The sequence below is a fragment of the Arvicanthis niloticus genome, chromosome 2, assembly GCF_011762505.2.
Source record: "Arvicanthis niloticus isolate mArvNil1 chromosome 2, mArvNil1.pat.X, whole genome shotgun sequence".
Taxonomy (NCBI): Eukaryota; Metazoa; Chordata; class Mammalia; order Rodentia; family Muridae; genus Arvicanthis; species Arvicanthis niloticus.
Genome location: NC_047659.1, coordinates 27,679,940 through 27,701,230, shown reverse-complemented (window position 1 = coordinate 27,701,230; position 21,291 = coordinate 27,679,940). Strand labels below are relative to the sequence as shown.

The 21,291-nt window shown below is 39.4% G+C and overlaps 1 long non-coding RNA gene across 7 annotated transcripts in view; it reads right to left on the bottom strand.

Moving 5' to 3' along the window:
• LOC143441308 (uncharacterized) overlaps positions 1 to 21,291 on the bottom strand; it is a 71,552-nt gene that overhangs the window by 2,098 nt on the left and 48,163 nt on the right. For 3 of the 7 annotated variants that reach the window (XR_013108600.1, XR_013108594.1, XR_013108599.1), the window contains 4 exons: positions 20,006 to 20,198; positions 14,774 to 14,816; positions 5,835 to 6,279; positions 263 to 409 (listed from right to left, as the gene is read on the bottom strand). This is a non-coding gene — a long non-coding RNA (uncharacterized LOC143441308). Of the gene's footprint in view, positions 1 to 262; positions 5,676 to 5,834; positions 6,280 to 11,390; positions 12,695 to 14,773; positions 14,817 to 20,005; positions 20,199 to 21,291 lie in introns of all 7 variants that reach the window. The other 4 variants (XR_013108597.1, XR_013108595.1, XR_013108598.1 and 1 more) reach the window with 4 other exon arrangements.

The window sequence follows — 21,291 nt, the reverse complement described above, 5'->3', positions numbered from 1 at the left end:
TAATAAGAAATATATGAGTGTTTTCATTTGTATCTTTTTGGTTTTGTTTTTTTCTCTTCCTTTCTTCCTGGTTACTTTCATTTGCTTCAAGAGAAAATTAAACCGGGTCTGTTACAGATACAGGATCAGTATTCCTACACTGTAAACTCTTTCTGAGGAGACGAACATCTATCCATCCAGACAGGGCACCCATGGCAGACCAAAGAAACCATTTCACTTGTGTCTAGCTTGGTAAAGCAATGAGCTTAATTGGTTCACTTACAAGAGCAGGATAGGCTGTTGCCTACAGGAACACGAGCAGCCTTTAGGAAGCTTTACCACTGGAAAAAAATGTCTCCTCCATCCCAGTAGCCAGGAGCTGCTCATATCTCTTCAGGTGGGGGCTCATGAGCTCCCACTCCCACCTTTGCTATGAAGGAACATTATGGGACCCAAAGTTATTAAGGTCTCCCATGGTTAATTACAACACTTAAAAACAGTAACTGTGTTGGGTCCTGGGACAGCACTTCACAATTCCAAATGGCTGAGGCCTAACAGTTGCTTTACTCTGCAAAAGTAGAACTTTTATTTTTACACTGACATAATATCTAGGCTTTTGAAAGCAAGTTTGTAGTATTTTTTTACATTTCTGTGGCTATATAGTTGATAGAGGTAACTCATAAGCAAACAGATTTACTTTGGATCACGGTTTTAGAAGACGTAAGGCTATCACTGCAAGAAAGGGGGAGCGAGTTCACAGAAACAAAGGATTGCACGGAAGGAGATTATCAAATTTTGATAGACAGGAATAAAACAAGTTAGACTGGGGCAGGTATAACTATCAAAGGTCCACAACTAGGGACCCACTACAGCTAGGCCAGCCTCCTAAGAGCCCCATAGCCTTCAAAATAATACACAAGATAGACACTAAGAATTTAAAACATATGCTTGTGAGAGACATTTCAGATTCATACCATTACAAAGTTCAGGAAAGATGCAGTACATGAAGCCTCTGGTACCTGGCATAGGGCCATGTTGGGTCATTGACTTTCAGTCCCACTAGGGGTCCATCACACAACTCCCCTTTTTCTACCAAGTCCTCAGATCTCTGAGCACAAAGAACAGCCCACCATATTCATGGCTTGCCTCTCTGCAAGTTATAAAGTGTGAACTGCCCCCTGGAAAATAGATCATTTTTTTCTAAGCTGGAAAGTGGCCATGCTTCTCTAGTCAGAACGACTCTCTGCTTTCTTTTTCTTAGTTCCTGTGACTTAAGTTCTTTTGCTCCTATTTGTTCATAAATCATGAGCACTAGGATAGATAATTTTGATTGTCATCCTGATTAGATTGATAAATGCAAAGCACATCTCTGGCTGTATCTGTGAGAGAGTTTCCAGAAATAGAACATGAGCTCTCTGAGCCAATGGGCTGACTATTGTCTTGATAATTTTATGCGGTGGCTGTCTTAGTGGTCTGTCACAATGAAGAGGCATCATGATCCAAAAGCAAGTTTGGAAGGAGAGGGTTTACTTGACTTATACTTCCATATCACTCACTATTCATCATTGGAGAAAGTCCGAACAGGAGCAAAAACAGGGCAGAAACCTAGAGACAGGAGCTGATGCAGTTACCATGGAGGGGTGTGGCTTACTGGCTTGCTCCCGATACCTTGCTCAGCCTGCTTTCTTATAGAATCCAAGACCACCAACCCATGGTGGCACAATGGGCTAGGACCTCCCCCACCAATTGAAAAATGTTCTACGCTTGCCTATTACTCAAACTTATGGGGATATTTTCTCAGTTGAAGCTCCTTCTTCTCTGATGACTCTAGCTGTGTCAAGTTGACTTAAAACTAGGAAGTACAACAGCATTATTGGGGTGGCTAAAAGTTAAAAGGATCCTGGCTGGAAGAAGCTGTCAGCAGGTACTGTATCTGCATCTGACTCCATCCTGGATTGTCTGCTTTTCTCTGCTTCCTAACCCCACGACCAGAGTGGGCTGCTAGGTCATACTCCTCCTGCCACGAGGGAATGGCACCTCTGAAATCATCCAGCAAAATAAATCTTTCTTCCTTTGGGTTGCCTTTGGGATAGATTAGTCAGAGAGATATGAAAACAGAGAATCTCTGAATGAGTATAGTTTTATCTATTTATCTTTTGAATTATTAGTTTAGTCATAGTAAAGTAATACAGAAACATGCTTTAAAAAGTCAAATAGCTTATATAAAGCTAGTCTTGGCCAGCAAAGTCACCATCTTTAATTCTTAGTTGTCTTTCTATTCCTACAACCTACTTATAAAGAAGACAGTGCGTGCCTATGTCTCTCCCTCAGTCCTTTCTCATGATCCAAGGCTTTCTAATACAGGGAGAAGACTAGATTCTGTTCCCAGACCACTATTTTTCTCTCAATTTTCATTTCATTTTTCATCCTTTGTCTCTTGATGCCTCTGGAAATGCTTCCTCTCATATGTTTGCATGTTCAGATTTATGTTACCTTGGCTACAGTTTGCCAGAATGTTTTCTTGTTCACGGGATGTTTCCCTGTTGAAGAGTCTTGTTGTTTCCAATACAGTGCCAAATCTTACTAGTATTAAATTACAACTTGCTTTCAAGTTTTACTTTTTGTTTTATCAGAAAAATTTCCTCTGGATTTCCTTTTTCTGTTTTTTTTTTCTTCTGATCTGTCACATTGGAGAGTTCATATGAAGGGCTTTTTTTCCCCCTGGCAGGGATTTTTAAGAATGTGGTTTAAATAGAACTGAAAACTGTGGTTGTAAATGCTGTGGACCAACGGCTCCTGTGATGGATGGGTGATGCTTGGGCCTTCCTCTTTCACCTGAAGCGTCCTCAAGACACCTTTTGTAAGCTTTTGGCTTAGGACCTGGCTTTGAACCCAAGGATAGGAGGCATCCCAATCCCTGACAAAAGCAGTCTCCATCTGCATTCTGAGGGCCAAAAAGGGGGAGAGGGTTGGCCAGAGGACTCCCAAGACTGAACCCAGATTGTCTTTCCAATTCAAGGTCACACTGGCTCTTGTTTGGATTAGGTTCCTCTTGCTTTGTTTTGTATTTTGTTTTATTTGTCTTGTTTTTCAGTACTGGGGATTAAGCTTAGGGATTCACATATACTATGCTACATAAACTTTCTATTACTGAGCTATACAGCCTCAAGCTCCTGATTTTAGATTTGTTAGCTGAGTTTCTCTATATCAACAACACAAGAAAGAAATTTCTCCTCTGCTGGGTAGATCACAGAATTTTATTCTGAGACAGGTTTGAGATAGTGGTCCAGGTACCTACCTACCTGAACCTTGAGTGGAGCTTTGCCTCATTCTTCCTGATTTCTGCCTCCAGCATTACTTTCTCAGCATAAAACACCAACTTCCTCAACTTTGGGGATCATGCCAGAGCTGACTGGCTGCCATTCATTCATACATTCATTCATTTATTCATTCATTCATTCTTTCTTCTTCTTGAAACAGGGTCTCACTATATAATATATGTAGTTGATATATATATTAATTGCATATAGTAAAGATATGTATATAGGAGACATACATATACATACATATACACATAGACATGCACATATACACATACTATACATACACTTACATATATTCTTTTCTCCTGGCTGGTATAAAACTTACTGTGTAAAAAATAGCAGCCTGCCTCTGCCTAGCCCATTTTTTTTATAGCTCATTAATAAAATTTGTACATTTGTAAATAATTAATAAAATGCCATTCATCTGCTCATTTTTATAACTGAAAATTTTTAACTAGTGTTACTTATCACAAAAATTTAGGACACACACTGAAAGATTACTGTCTTTAACAAATGTAATGATGTGTTATATTTTATCCTGCTATCAAATGTGGGGAAACAGGTTTAAGAAAATATTGGTAACACTGATATTGCTGTACCATGGAAGATCAGGAGATGGCTTATGAATTTGACAATAAAAATTAGTGTTTTAATTTAAGACAAATCTCATATTTATCAGGCAAGCATTTTAAGCATGCAAATAGGATGTAGGAATCAATGGATTAATGTATTTACCTAGTATACTGAAAAAAAAAATCACTAGCTTTCTACTAATACCAAATGTTCAGAAAGAGAAAAAGCAATCCAACCTGAAAATAATGGACAGAAACCTTAAAGGTGGAAACAATTGAATGATAGTTGTCTCCAGGCACCAGGAAGCTGTTACTGTGCCATTTGGAGATTGTGGGTTTTTATCATTAACCTGCTGCTCTACTGTTTCCTTTTAAAAATAAGCTGTTAACTCAGATTGACATCTTTAGGTATCTTAGCTGAATAGTTTCAGTTCTACTGCAACATTTATTTGTGTAAAAAAGCAAAAGTACCACATCTATTCTGCCTACAGCATTGACTTACATCTTACTTTGTGAGATTTCAGAGCCAGGATAATTTTTCAAGAAGAGAAACCTATTGGAGAAATGGGCTTCTTTTTTTTTCTAATAAAAAGAAACCTTTCCCAGAAAAAAATGTTAAATATGAAATCAAAACTCCCAGCAGTTGATAATGATCTTACTTTCATGAACGAGCAGTCAAGAAAAACACACTCGTTTATCTATCTCCAAGGCTCGCTGCAGTTACTGTCAGATAGCTGAGCAATGTTCCCATTTTCAATAATGATTAAAGAAGTAATTGTTTCATTAGTCTTAATCTTGGGGTTTACTGTAATCTAGGTTTCATGAATAAGCATACTAATTTGTCTGATTAATTTCCTTCCTGCAGTAATTTCAGTTAATAAGAGTGATAAAGGAAATATACAGAAAATGTAACATTCCTGTAATTACCAACCAAAGTTATGAATATAAAAATAGGCAATTGTCAAAATGGAGAATGAAAAATAATGGAGTAGCGCAGATTTAGTAATTTGCATAACAATATTAAACAAACTTTGTACATAACGAATGGTCAATGAATTTGCTTCAAATAAAACTGGCTGACCTCACACACAAAACCATTGTTGTAGCCTTCATGTTCAATATCATAAGACCTCTGAGCGCATTTTCGTTATTAGGAAAATAAAATTACCCATATCCACTATACACCATTATCTTATAAATAATTGGTGCTTCCTAGGGGCAAACATCCAAATCTGTGTCAGAAGTTCTCTCTATAAAATATTGAAACCAATTTCCACAGCACACACATGAAGCCAGATCTTCTTACGGTTCAAGTCTCATGTTGAATGCTTGCTTGGCTCAGTTGTATTTACCCAAGCACATCTCGAGGAAGGATCGCAATGCTGAAGTCAGGTTTGAATGAATTATTTATGGTTAAAGGTTTATCCTATTTAGGATTCATAATATACCTTATTTTACAACAGAAAGAGAAATTATGGCTCAATTTACTAAAATAATTATAATCATAATCACGTCTGCTCTTGAAGACTGTCAAATATCTCCGGAGTGTAGTGCTTATGTTTCCTTTAGTAGACTCCCCCTTTTATGAGTTAATTAAACAATTTCACAGCATTATTTGTACACGTATCCTGTGCGGCATATTGTCTGTGCAGAACATTCCCTGTAATAGCTCTATTCTTCAAACAGATGTTCATTTAAATTTTTCACAGATTTTATTTGAAGAACAATTAGTGCATTTATTCCAGTCTGTTGTCACTTTTCTTGGGATTGGAAGTGGCTCCTTTTCCACCTTGTGGAAATCCTAAGGTGGATTTTTAGTTTTAAAAAGAGAGGGAAAAAGAAAAACAACTCACTGGTGTGACGGTCGTCTCAGGTCAGTACACACACACACACACACACACACACACACACACACAAGAGCTAGAAAAGATGACACCCATACAGGGTTGCTCTGTCTTACCTTCTACTGTAAGAAATAAGTTGTAAGATCCGTCCTCAAAGTCTAAGAGAAATGAAACGATGAAACCAGCAATGGAACATTTTCTCATTCCACTTTGATTCTAGATTTTTTTTTCTCCTTAAAGTTCAGTATATATTAAACTTGCTATACGCTGGACTAAAATGACAGATAAAAGAGAATGAAAACCACTTTGTTTGTCAAGACAAACGATGCAGGCATTCTTGCCACATGTTTCCCATAAATTGTCATGAATCATCTTATTTCAGCATCCACCTTGTGTATTAGGGAGGAAGGAGACACCATTCACCAAATACATTGAAGAGGAAGATATTCTCCCTGCTTGACTCCAATCATGTTGTGTGCATGCAGCCTTTGAGTCCACGGCCAGGTTTGTTCCTGCAGCTCTTGGATGTCTGATCCTCTTCATTTTCTCTGTCCTAAGAAGCTGTGTAAAGAGAAGAGAGAAAGCTGCTGCACTCGCGGCGGCAGAGACGTTGCATCTCCAATGCAGAGACATCATTGCATTTCTTTTGGGGAGGAATCACTGCAATAAATTTGTCCTTACACCTGTTCTCTGAATCTGCCCTTGGCTTTGAACTATAGACTTTGAACCTCTGAGTGCTGCTTTGAAAATCTGCACTCGCTCATGTGGAAGTACGAGCATGAGAAAAATCAGAGATTCACATTTCTTTCTATTTTGCTTTTCAACCTGGAATTTGGTTCTGCAGCAATAAGAAAACTTGAAAGGGGAGGATATGATAAGTAATGCTTATAAAATGAAAATCTGAACATATTCAGGTTAAAATTATGTAAGATGTTAATTGTTAGAACATTCTGAAACAACTGCGCCACGGCACTCAGGTCTCCTGAGCCAACGTGGAGAGATCAAGAAGTGACTCTTAAAAGCCTTCCCTGGAGCTTCCCAAGTCTCAAAACAGCACGTGTCTCTAAGAACACTGTTTCAGGGCACACCTACGCCTAGGAAAGGCCATTTTGAGAAAGAGTCTCAGGAGCTTAGGGACCAGGCTGCATTAGGCGGACTCTCTTGTGAATAGCATGTGACGACGGAGAAAGATGCATGAGGTTGCTAGAAGCACTTCCCCACTGCTGTGAAAAAATACTATGACCAAGGTAACTTAGACAAGAAAGGATTTTTTTTTTGGGGGGGGGGGGGGCGTACAGTTCCAAAGAGATAGGGGTTCATGCTGATGGGAACATAGCAGCAAAAAGCAGGCTGGTACCGGATGCTGAGGGAACTCACCTCAGAATGTAAGCAGGAAGCATAGTGCAAACTGGAAAATCTTTAAACCTTCAAAGGACACTTGCAAGGGATATCTCCTCCAGCAAGGCCACTCTTTGGAAGCTTTCCTAAACAGCAGTACCAACTGGGGACCAAGTATTCAAATGTCCAAGACAATGGAGGACATTTGTCATTCAAAGAAGCCAAGCCCCCCCCCCCCCCCCCCCCCCCCCCCCCCCCCCCCCCCCCCCCCCCCCCCCCCGCAATGACTTTACAGGAGACAGGGTCCACATAAGTACTACATAAGTGGTCTGAAAACCACCTGAGCTGTTTAGTTAGATAAAGGCAGCATGTTAAACACATTACGATATACCTATATAACAACTGCTTTGAAAAACTAAAGTTGATAATGTGCATTTTTAATCTATTAGTACTAGAAAATGATTATAACATAATCATCTTTTTAATTTCTTTGAAAGACATGATTGTTTAGGTTGACTATGCGTAAGTGTTATTTCTTATGGGATTCTTTTATTTCTTCTACGTTCTTAATAACTTGAGCACTGACATTTTAACCATAGTATTCATATTGATGATTACATTTTAAATATTATTTCTGGCATTGTTAGCATTTGTTTTCTTTTGTATGTGTATGTGGTGTGATTATATATTATACACAGATGTGTGCACAATCACAGAGGCCAGAGAAGGATATCAGGTGTCTTCTGCTGTCACTTGTCATGTTATTTCTTCAAGACCAGGTCTCAACCCAGGAACTACGCCTACTCCACTTTTGTCCCTCTCACTACTAGGCTGGAAACCAGCATGTCACAGTGACCACAGGGTGTCTACTCCCTGCACAACAACCATGGGGTTGCAAGTGCATACAGGACCATTCTAGGCTTGTTATGTGGTAAACTCAAGTGTTCATAGTTTCCAGTCAAGGACCCTTACATACTGAGCCATCTCTGCAACCTTGTTTTCTCTCTTTTTCCGTATTTGGTTTTGTTAAAGATTGGCCTTTAATACGCCGAATTTGGTTTATCTATTTTTTCTATTTCATATTTTTTTCTATGTCATCAATCTCATTTCCATTAAGGTTTATGTTTTTAGGAACTCTGCTTCTTCAATTTGTCATTTTTTTTAGAATTTCCTTCAGTTTACTTTGTTAGCTTGGATTAGATCACTTTTTTCCCTGTGGTTTATTTTTATTTTTTTTATTTTTTTGGTTTTTTGAGACAGGGTTTCTCTGTGTATCTCTGGCTGTCCTGGAACTCACTCTGTAAACCAGGCTGGCCTCAAACTCAGCAATCCGCCTGCCTCTGCCTCCCAAGTGCTGGGATTAAAGGTGTGTACCACTACTGCCCAGCTTTTTTTTTTTTTTTTAATATTTTTTAAGGATTTATTTATTTATTTATTTTATGTATATGAGTACACCACTGCTGTCTTCAGACACACCAGAAGAGGGCATTAGACCGCATTGCAGATGGCTGTAAGACACCATGTGGTTGCTGGGAATTGAACTCAGGACCTCTGGAAGAGCAGTCAGTGCTCTCAACCACTAAGCCATCTCTCCAGCGCCCCCTGTGTTTTTGGTATGGGAGTATACTATTGTCAGCCTTCTTTTATAGTTTGATACCTTTCTGCTAAGAAATGATAAAGATAGATAGATAGATAGATAGATAGATAGATGATAGATAGATAGATATCAATTATATATTTCAATTACATATATTTCAATTTATGTTAGAAAATCCTAACTTAAGTTGGTAAGTTTTAACACCAACAAAAAGCAACAATATAAATATTAAGTATTACAGTGGCAGTAAAGGCCCATAGAGAGAAAGCTCTTTTCATCTGGTCAAAAGAATTGAATCTCTGGCCTGGGTGGAGAGCTAGCATTCCCTGTGTTAGTCACCTGGCTAAAGGACCAAACCCACAGAAAGTCAGTTCTGCCTTAAGCCATGCTAAAGAGACAGGAAGAATAGTTCTCACTTTGATAACTTTTCCCTTCCAGAACTCTGGCCAATCCAGAACCAGCATAAGGTTCTGTTGGGTCAGGACTCAGAAAGGCATGACTTTCCCTTTTACTCCTCAGCTGTCTTACTTTCCACTGTCGGCCAGAGCCTAAGGATGCATTTTCTGGTACTTTGGTCTTCTTCTTTCCCTGTGGCTTCCTTCCCTATCACCACGTGGCTGCTGGTCTGTCATGTGATTGATTCTCTTGCCTAACTTAATGGCATGACTTTCTCTCTTCCTCTTCTCCATCTCCTGCTCTGTGCACCTACACAATATCTGGAAACTGCATGATTTGAAGTTTTTTGTTTTCTTCAAACTCTATCAAAACTGTTCCGTGAGTTCCGTTCTTGAATTTTCTTTTTTTTTATTAATGAGAGTATAATTTTCCAAAGGAGTCCTGCTTCCCTGGTAACATGTGTGACTCCATCAAGACTCCTTAACATTTTCCACTAACATGAGGTACACTAAAACTGTCGTTCATTGATCTGTGGAACAAATGTCTACTGAGTGTCTACCTCAGACAAGGAGCTGAAGACAGTAGTGGACAGGACACATTTTTGATGTTCATGACACTCATAGTAATGGCGGCCAGCTGATAGCAGTCACACACACACACAGGAGGCGATGCTAGGCACCCAGGCACTTACCGAGTGCCAGCATTTATTCAATAACTGTATTACCAGTTCTGAAATTAAGAAAGGCCAGGATGATCATCAAGATGCCTCCCAAATTCAGACTTCACTATGCTAGGACATTGTCGTCACGAACAACATTTTACTAATGAGACAACAATAAATCATCAGGGCCAAGGAAACAAATTCATGAGCAATGAATGGATTGGGAATTCAAATAGCAAGTTCTACCCAACTCGTCAAGTCTTCTTTTAGGCAACCATATATTCTCTATTCATCCTGCTATGCTTTATGATTCTAAGACACTGGTAAGCCACGCGCAAAAGCAGACATTTCCAAGGAACGCTGTAACTTTTCCAATGGCCTGTTGGTTGTAACACTAGCATTCCAGGCTTAATTTGCATTCTCTAGCTGGGAGGGTACAATTACATTACGGAAAGCTGCGCAAACATGGTCTTGTTTACTTCCATGATTCACCAAAAGGATACACAAAGACAATTATATTCATTTTTGAAATTTATAAAACGGTCACAAGCAGGAAGGGAGGAAATGGGCCAATGACCGATGTAAACCTACTAGAGAAAACCATGAGCACAGAATACGGGCCTTAGCGAGCATGACCATGGCATTCCAGAAAACCCACACTCTAGAGATGAGGATCTCTGTCAGCCTCCAAATGCAAAACCTCATTATCCTGCATCCCATTTCCTTCCTTCTAAGTGGTGCCTTGTTACAGACTCCTTTTCATGTGAGCCCAGCCCTTCCCTGTGAAAATGGCCACAAATAAACAAAAGGCACAGTATGGGCTCCCTCCACAAACAAGCTCTTTGCAGGAATCCCTTTCCCTTGCTCTGTCCCCCCCCACCCCCTTTGCTTTGCTGTTCCCAGCAGACAACTGACAGTCTGCCCAGCTCTTCCTCCTTTCAGCAGATGAAACCGAACAAAGAAATCCCAGGACCCAAACTGTTCATGAGAGCATCTGTAAAATCCTTCAGGGCTGGTGTTTTTTAAAACCTGTGACTCTTGTTTTAAAATTAAGATGGACCGAGAAGGACACCAAGAGGGATGTGTGAGGGCTAAGAAAATAAGAAGGAATAAAGGAGCAGGGATTCTGCAGACATCCAGGAGGTTCTTATATAAGGGTGAGATACTGAGCTCTGGGGAACACTGAAGAATGGAAAACACAGAGCTGGCCTATCTTTGGCATGCGCATACCCACTTCTTTCAAAGTCCTCTCCAGAGGTAACTAACCTAGATGGCTGAAACCTGGTTTTTCTCTCTGATAGACTTAGTTTGTAAAGTGAGGGCTTTTAATTTCTCTGTGTGACAGAAGAATGGAGCCTAATTAACACTCCCCTAATAACATGCAAATAACAAAACCTGCTGTAGGGGGGGGGCACATTCACACTTTCTTATCAAATTAGGGCCCACAAATGCTCCTAATTAGCTAAAAATCAATTATCAGGACAGAAAACTGAATGGATATCATATATATATATATATATATATATATATATATATATATATATATATATATATATATATATATATATCTTCTCACCAGGGAAAGTCTTAGTCAAGCAGGTGGGTGAAACGTAAAGCCACTGACTTGCTACTGACTTGCTTAAGTCAGTCTATGAAGGGTTGGTACCTAAAGGAACTTACCACTGGTACTTGAATCTGAAGGTCATTTGTCACAGCAGCAGCCTCTGTCTCACACAAATGGAGAGCAGAGAGAACTTGGGCGGTTCCAACATTGATCGTGCATTAAAACCCAGGGGCATGGAGATCTTGTAGGACATCTGTAATGGTCATGCAGATCTTGGCATTCACTTAAAGCCACGTGTACAAATGCACGAATATGGAGCAAGCTAGAGAGGTGCTTTTGGCTGCTTGTTAGAATCTCTTCATGAGCTACTAGTTCTAGTTTTGTGAGGCCTTTGTAGCCAGTAAGTCTTTAATAATCACTTCCTGTAGGACTATGTGCAGCTCAGAACTTAAGATTTGAGGAAGACAGAAAAGTGCCCTGTTGCTAACGATCCCAGATTGGGGGTTACAAACAGCCCTGTGTATGGTCTGTTCCTGCTGTAGTATTTTCTCCTAAAAGTGTTGAACAGTTAACAGTGAAATGGCTACCTCACCTCGTGGTGATTAGTTAAATGGAATATCAAATTACAACAGTGACATCTACCATGACCGCTTTCCATTCTAAACCAACTCTACGTCTCTAATGGACATCAGAGCAGCTTCTATCATGAGGTTAAACACTTCCTCTTATCCCAGCTAAAATCAAGGGTGTCATTAGTTCCTCCCCAATGTCGGTGGATTCTCTGCGCTGCCTGAGCAGACTGTCAGCCTCTTGGCATGTTTGTTTACTTAACGAAGTATCTGGAGGCCTCTACTGGTGTTTAGGAAAATATCAAGCAGCACAAAGCCAGTTCCTTAAAGAACCGAACCGTGAGCATGGCAAGCCTTGTTTTTGTGTGAGCGTCACTCAAAAATCTCAATCACACATTTCTCTCCATGCTCTCAAAGCTGTAAACACGAGCCAGATGATCATTGTCACTTCTGATGTCACCTTTCTTACGTGCAGGGTGTTACTTCAGGTTACTCCACTCCTCTGCTCTGGCAAGCCATCCAGCCTGGTTCCTCGTTGCTCAGCTCTGTCATCAGCCTGAGATTATAGTTCTTTTCACCCTCTGTCAGTTTATATCACATCTGAACTCACTGTTCTCTGGGGACTAGGGAAGCTTTTCCATCAAACCAGCTGCTTGCTTTTATTTTATTTTATTTTTTTCCCCAGCAATGGCAAAACAGCTTTGTTAGAAATGAACGGTGTCCACATCAGATGGAGGGGGAATCATCTCCTGTTTTATGTCGGTTGTATTTTCAGTCTGGTAAAACCAACAAGCATACAAAACACAGCCAGGCAACTGCCAACAGGAGAAATAGAAAGCAGACAATAAAACCTGAAGCAGACAGACACAAAGGTGGTTACAAAATGACTTTTAAACCATGCAAGAAGAATGGAGGTGATAGTCATTAATTGTGGCCTAGCTATGTGCCATACTGTTAAGAAATAGTCTCAAAAATATCAATAGTATGAGACACCTATGTCATACAAATTCATTAGAACAACATTTACATTGTCTAAACCCAGCATTCTTCCGAAGCCAGAAGACCACAATGGAGAAAACAAAATACAAGTCAAAGAACATGACGAGTAAGTAAATACATAAGTATCTGTGCGTCTCCAAATGGGTCCCAGGCACACTCTAAAACACGGAAATGGGAGATCACTTCTGTTGGTTATATTGTAAAATGCCTTAGTTCACTTCACTAACAGCAGAAAGTGATTCTAGAAGCCATTTAGATTTTAAGGGGAAGCTCCCAAGAGGGGCCAATAAATAAAGCAGGTAAAATGTAAGCAGAAAAGGTAAGTTCATATTGGTTTTTGGCACAACTGCCCATAGGCAAGTCAGGTAGGATTATTGGAGGATGCATCCATCTCATGGAGGTAAGACAGTGACTATTTCACACCTATGGAATACCCTCAGCTCCTCTGTATGAGGTAGCAATCTCCCCTCATGGAAGGATTCAGTGTGAGGAGTCCTTCCTTAACTGCAGATCCAGCAATTAGGGAAGTGCTGTGGGGGGTTCTGAGAGAGCTACTGACAGACTGTGTCAAAATATATGATTTTTGTTTTGTTCTTGACATTTATTGATTATCGGTGTTCAAATGCATTTGAGATAAAATTTTATGACTATGGCCAAACATAAAGACTATTGAGAAGCCATTGCTCTTGTACAGTCAAACATTCCTTTCTTCTTAGCTGAACATTCATCGTCTAATCAATGTCACAAAGGATTTTCCTGGAAGAGTCTTCATAGTGTCTTAAATGAAGAATGACTCTGGCTGATCCAGCCCAGCATTCTTCTAAAGGGTACCAGCATGGGATGTACCCGATCTCAGCTGCGGATCCAAGCGCTCCAAGGACTGAGTAAGATCTGGGTTATGCCACTGTTCATGGTAAGTGGCAACTTTCTTCTCTATATTAAAATGAAGCATGGATAACCTTCTCCACCTTACAGAAATGTTGTGAAGATTAAGGAAAAAAAATATGATAAAGACAGTAATTCTACTTGAATAACCATGAAAGGATAACAAATGTATTTTCCAAAAATTCAAAAATCACTCAAAACCAAGAATTTAGTGGGTAAACCCCACTGTTTTGTTAGTCTTTAAAAATAGATATAATTATTTTGAAAAGTCTAGTCTAGTACTTATTAGTCTCAAGAGGGACTGAGCTTAGCTGCCAGTACCCTGTTAGGTAGCCGACAACTGTCTGTAAGCGTATCTCCAAGGGATCCAATACCCTCCTCCAGGTTCTGTGGGCTGGCTCCTTTATGCAGGAGGACAGACACAACATCTAATTCAAAATAGAAGCCACTTTATATATATATAAATTTTAGTCTAAAAGAACACTGAACACTCTGTTATTCAGAGCTGGTCAGTGGAGAATAACAAGAGTTGGAAGTCAAGTCCCACTGCTGTCTCTTTTCAAAGAACATCTGAGAAGGGCCTGACTGTGGATTTCACAGTGCGCTCTCACAGGGAGGTATTCTGCAATATCATGAATTTAAGCGATTTGTATTTCATTATATGATATATTCTAAAGCATAAAAATGAGGTAGAAGGACATACTGATTTAGAAAAGAAAATTCCTGTAACTGTTACTATAAAAATTAATTAATTTTTAAACCTAGTATTGACTTTTTTTATGAGCAAAAGAAGACAGTTACAAACTTTATTTTAGTTTTGTTTATTTCTTCAGTATTGGTTTTTACTTATGTATCTGTGTCTGCAGTGTATGTTATGCTATGCACAGGTACCTGAGAAGGCCCAGAAGATGTGGGAGTTGCAGGAGCAGAAGTTCAGGGTGTTCTGAGTTGCCTCATGTGGGAACTGAAGCCTCTGAAAGAGCAGCTGACACTCACAACTATTGAGCCATCTCTCCAGCCCCTAATTACAATTTTTAGACACTTACCTCTGGGCAGTCCAACCAGACAGTGATGCTGCAGGCTACCCACCTAATGGGAAACAGGGCCAAAGACAGATTTAGTTATCCATCATCTACATGATTTAAGCAAACAAAACTCCAATCCCTGGGCAGACGGGCACAGTGAGGCTGAGTACGGAGTTCAGCCTTTCTCACATGACTAGTAGATGCAGAAAGAGCCCCAACTGTCCTGCACATTGTACAGAGAGGATCTAGAAGTGAGCTCACATTGCTTCAGCGGGATCTAGAAGTGAGTTAAGCCTCAACTCCCACATGGCAGTAGAAGACTTTAATAATGAAAACAGTATTCAAGAGCACTTGCTGTATACCAGCACCTCAATATAACTGGTGTGGTATAAGGACCCGAGTCTTAACTGCACCAGGCATTAAGAGGTAGAAAAGATGGTGTCAGCTGGTCTTAATCTATACTTTTTTGAAACGTCTTGCCTCTCTGGGCATCAGTACAGTTCTGTGAAAGTGGTAATAATCTCATCCTTGGTGGCACAGATTTGGTCTAAATTATGACCTGACAAAATTGGGGCATGAGAAAGAGCCAAGCTCTCTCAGCCATTTACCACGAAAGATTGAAGGTTAGTGGTCCACATTCTCATGATGGGTAACATATATGGCTTGCAGTTCTGGTGAAACATTTCAATGGAAAAAATTTAACATTTAAAAATATAAAACAAAATCCAGAGTTTTACCACATCCAAAATGTCCAACAAACTCAAATGCTATTCATCAAACCAGGGAGCATGCATATATATGTGTGTGTGAAAAAAAAAAAAAAAAGGTAAAATAATGTGTGCTAGCAAGTCAACCTTAAAAAGTAGCTGTGGGAAGTCACTGCAGTAAATTAGAACACTCCAGGATGACTACAGCTGACTTTGTACATGTAGGAAATGCACAAATAATCACAGCTTAATAAGGAAGTAAACTAGGTCAAATGAAATTAATACTTCTATGATTCATTTGAAAGAATGAAGTGAACATTTATATCAGTTGACTAGCACAAATTAGGCATTGAGTCTGATATATCTAGACCAGCCACTACAAAAGTTACATCAACTAGTACCTATAGACTTAAATGCTCTATAAATGATGATTGAACCCCATAAGATCCATGTATCCTCAAAGAAGGCAATAGAAGAGAAGTCAAGAAACAAGAGACAAAAGGAAGAGAAAACAGCAAAATGGCCCTAGTGTGTTATTTGCACATGCATCCAAGTTTGTCAGTACCACTGGGTACATTTAAATAACTAGAAGGTAATTATACCACCACAGACTTTAAGAATGCATTTGAAGAATCTTCATTTACAACTGTGTGTTTATTTAATAGACTCATGCCACCACATTCAAAATATGGAGGAATTCTTACAATTCAATTATTAAAAGAAAACAACAAAAAATAGTCAAATATTTGACAGTTAATGAAAAGCAAACCCCAAGGAAAAAAAGTTAAAGAACATAAAAGATTGTGTTCAGCGTGGTTACTCATCAGGGAAGAGAAAATTAAAATCCCATGGAGAGAATAGCTGAGATCAAAGAGGCTGGCAGTGCTCTAGGAGCAGTGAGATTAGCACTTGGATCTTAGTTTTTGATACTTTAAAATAAAAGGAACGAGGGCTCCTTAGACACATGGCTATTCTAAGACCAAAGCAGGAAGCACACAAAGTAAATATAGAGTATTGAAAATGTCAGAGACTAAGGAATGTCTCTAAATAACACACACACACACAGAGAGAGAGAGAGAGAGAGAGAGAGAGAGAGAGAGAGAGAGAGAGAGAGAGAGTGTCGTCTGCCAAAGGCACACAAGTCACACAACTTAAAGAGTTGCTACTGGACCAACCTACAATACTTTGAGCAACAAAATGACGTAGAATTGGATCAGAACTGAAAAGAATGAAATATACATCTATGAATCCATACTGATATAAGTAAATAATTATATAAATATATTGGGGGTAAGGGACAGTTTTCCATGTAGAAAAAATATGTGGACACTCCTTTCTCAAAGAAGTCAAATCTAGCTCTCTGCTCGCTAGGCATCGTTAGACAACACCCCCCCCACCCCCCAGAGAGTACCGGACAGAAAGAGGGTCAGGGAGTAGTGAAAAAAGTAGTGAAATCTGCCAAACTATTCCAACCTGGTGATCACAGTTAGCATCAGCAGTTCTGAGTTGCACTGATAATATGTGTCCTTAACATAACATGAAGACAAATGGCTTTATGTTTCTGTAGACTTCATCCTCAAAACCCATGATCTCAGTCTAATCATGAAGACAACAGGAGATGAGTTCTGAAGCCCTGCATTAAGGATGGTTTCTCTCCTTCCTGTGAGCTTGGCAATCAGCAAGAGGAGGATCCCAGGGCAACTGCCCCTCTGTAACCTACCAATTATGTATTATGTCAGAAATTGCACATCAGCAAAATAATCAGTTGTAAGAACAGCCCGAGGAAATAATGGCACTAGTCTTTAAGACTCTCAGAACCTAAGCTGACAAGAATCAAATGCACATCATGTGGTCAGTCATTTGAGAATGCTTCCTGTGCCCTGAGCAGAGACTTACCCATTAGTCACCTATATAACCCACTCCTAAATCAGCTGCCTGCCAAGATGGACCTTGGACAAGAGTCCTCCACTTTCTTGCTGAGTTGGCTTTTCTAATGATGCCATATTCCTTGCCTCTCAACTTTATTGATCTATTTTTATGTTGTGCAGAATGACTTGAGACTGGTGACTCATTAAATATGAGAACATTTGATGAAAGAGATAAATGTAAGAGCTTTATTCAAAACAGACAAGTTCATCCAAAGCTAGGCATGTCTGAGAACTTGCTATAGCTAAGAGGAGACAAAGGAGATGTCACGACTGATGTAAACATCAGATCCCAGAAAAACAAGAATATTAGATTACAGTTAAGAGAACATCAGTAAAGAAGACTGCGCTTTACTGAGCCAAGTATCAGTATTTGTTTCTTTGTTGTAAGAAATGCACTATGATGTTACCAGGTAGAATGTTATGACAGTCTGGGTGTTGAGTTTGTGAAAATTGCTCTTTATGATTTTTTTTAGAAGTTTACATTTTATTTTTAAAGACCAGAATGACACTATGAACCAATAGTAAAAATATGAAGCAATTCAAACTTAAACACAACTGATTCAAGTGGAAAATAGTTTAGTGACTTGAAAAGCCATTCATCTGTATTCAAGAGTGTCAGCTTGTGTTAAGCATCAGAGTGTCATCGTTAGGTACAATCCCCAAAGATGACTGAATATGTCCACCAAAGCTTTTGTTCCACATCAGATTTATTCTAAATAATAGAAATTGAAAAACTGAGAGTTACAATGGTAGACAGCAAGTAGACATGCTCTGCTAGAATCTCAAGGGAATAAACCAAGTAAAGTTGGATAAAAAGCCATCAAAAGAGGCACGTGACGCTGAAACTCTCTAGTGTCAACGGCAAAGAAAGACAGGGAACTTTCCAAAGCAGAGTCAGTCCCAAGGATTGGCACAGTCAAGATCTGTTCTCACAGTGAAAAGGAGAGGAACAGAAAAGGAGATGGACAGAGTAAAGCCACTAAAAAAATAAAAACTCTAAAGGGAGGTAATAAGATGGCTCAGGGATTAATAGCACTTACTGCTTTTATGTAAGATAGGAGTACCCATGAGATGCCATTTTACCAAAGATACTTGCTGAATGGGTACCTTGACCACTCTGAACACTCCCTGAATCATATATTCTGTGTCTGCAAAGCTGGTGTCGTGAAGGATATCTCTAAATCGTGGTGAAGAAAGTTTTGAACAAAGCCATACAGTATTTAGGAAACTGGAAGTCTGGTTGGCATCAAAGTCTACAATGGAACACACGTATAGTAGGCTTAAAGGTGCACTTCAGCATTGGGGAAGATTTTCCAGGGGCAGGACTAATGTTTGTAACCTGATCCAGGAAGGATCAGTCAGAAAAGTAAGCACCATTGTCAGCTGCACCAATGAAACCCTACCCAGAGGTAAGAGTAGAATCAGACTTACTAAAGACCACCCAAAAGTATGAATGGCACCTGCAGGCCTGAGGAGAACTCAGAATGATTCTGAATCCAGCCAGCACTCACTAAAACACTCTATTTAGATTCTACACTCACACTGTTTATCCATTCTAGGTTGTTCTCCCTGTATTCACCACCTGACATGAATTTACCAACACACATTGTCCTGCTCTGTTCTCATTCTCTTTTTTCTTTTTCTCATTTTCAATTTATTAGGAGAGAGAGAGAGAGAGAGAGAGAGAGAGAGAGAGAGAGAGAAGAAGAAGAAGAAGAAGAAGGAGGAGGAGGAGGAGGAGGAGGAGGAGGAGGAGGAGGAAGAAGAGGAGGAAGAGGAGGAGGGAAGAAAGGAATGAAGGAAGGAAAAAAGGAAGGAAGGGAGGGAGGGAGGAAGGAAGGGAGGGAGGAAGGAAGGAAATGTAGATTTTTTTTTTTTTTTAAAGTTGGCCAGTTCTTTGAGGTCTCTGAATCTCTCTTCTGAATAAAAACAAGCTGCGGGAATCCATGGCTATTAAGTCAGCACTACAGAAGACACTTGAAAAAATCCATAATAATAAAAAGAAAAATAAAGCTAACCATATGTCTACAAAAATAATTAAAAAAACAGTTATGTTATGAGAATATGTTTTTTGTCTTAATCCCAGGTGTGGGTTAAGAAGCTTCTTCATAGCAGGTGATTATGATTTGCCTCATGCACTAGCAGGAGTGTGATTTTTGTCATTTTCAGATAGTTTCACTCTGGGGACTCTAGAGAGGCTATAAATGGGAAGGCTATAAATGGGAGAGGACTTGTGGTATCTGGTATCTGCCTTGCTACTCCTGGTTGTTGTTGCAGTTTGTCAAGTAGTCATGACCAAAGAGACTGGACGAAGTTGGAGATTGCTAATAATGAAGATAGGATTTGCCCTAAAAAACACTCAATGTAATCATCAGGAAGTAATCAAAAGAGATCTATGTCCTCTTTCCCCTCTAACTTTTATTCTCTCATACTTAGTGTTGAGGGGTCAGAAGGGATCAGGGTGGAATAAGGAATGGAAGAAATAAAATAGCTAAAATAAGTAAAAAAGTGGCAATTGTTTCCTGATGGTCTTAGGCAACCATTGTGAAACTGTCATTCAACCCCTAAATGGGTCACAATCCAGAAGTTAAGAACCACTGGTTTAAAGATGTACATACCCTTTTCTGTCTCTGCTGAATACTTGTGATAAAGATGAGAACTCAGGGAATTTCATTCTTGCTGCCATGCCTGCTTCCTGCTGCTGTGCTTCCAACTGTGATGGACTCTTATTTTTCTGGAAGTGTAGGCTCTCAGACCCCTCAGTCCTAGTGGGATGTCTTTATCAAATGCCTCTTCTCAAGGCTCAGGAATCTATACAAAACAGGAAGCATAAAGGTGATAAAAATCAAAAGTGATGGATGACTCCAAGGAAACAGTGGCTTCGAGACACAACAAGACAAGACCTGCTGGGCTGGAGAGATGGCTCAGCCGTTAAAGGCTAGGCTCACAACCAAAAATATAAGACAAGACCTGCATAGGATCAAGACAAATAGGGTCCCATGACTGAGAAGAGGAGATAGAGAAAGGGGTCCCATACCTAACCAAGAACTATTTGCAACTGATACCCACTGTCAAAGAAAAAAATCAGTTTTTCCCCAATGTGTATTACTGGGTATATCAACCACAATCCTGAGCAGGACCCAGTATTAAGTAGTTGCCCAACACAAAATTAACTCCATAATTTGAGTATATGTGTGTGTGTGTGTGAGAGAGAGAGAGAGAGAGAGAGAGAGAGAGAGAGAGAGACAAAGACAGAGACAGAGACAGAGACAGAGAGAGAACTTTTTGGCTTTGTTGCTTTTGCTTTGAAATTTTTTTATCTTATTGGTCTTGCATGTTTTTATTTTTGTTTTTGAGCTTTCTGTATGTTTGTGTTTTCTATTTTGTTTTTTTGGAAGAGAAAAATGAAAAGAACATAAAAGTTGTGTGGGTGGGTTGGTGGGTAGGTTGGGAGGTGGGGAGGATCTAGGAGGAGTAGGAAGAGGGTAAGGGAAAACATGATTTAAATATGAAACAATGTTTAAATAAAAAATTAGAAAAAATAAGAACAGAACGGAAATAACTGAAATGTTAAAAAGGTAAACAAGCATAGAATACAAAGAATATAGAATTGAATCTTTCAAAAGATATTCAATATGGTCAAATCTATAGCTACAGTAACCAAAAACAGAGAGAGGAGGCCCAAATTAATACAATTGGAGATGAAATGGTAGACGTTATAGCATATACCAATGAAATTCAGAAAATCATTAAGATACACCTTAAAAATGTATATTCCTCTAAACTGGACAGTAAAAGAATCCAACATATAACAAGGACACATATTCCACTATGTTCATAGCAGCCTTATTTATAATAGCCAGAAACTGGAAAGAACCCAGATGTCCTTCAACAGAGAAATGGA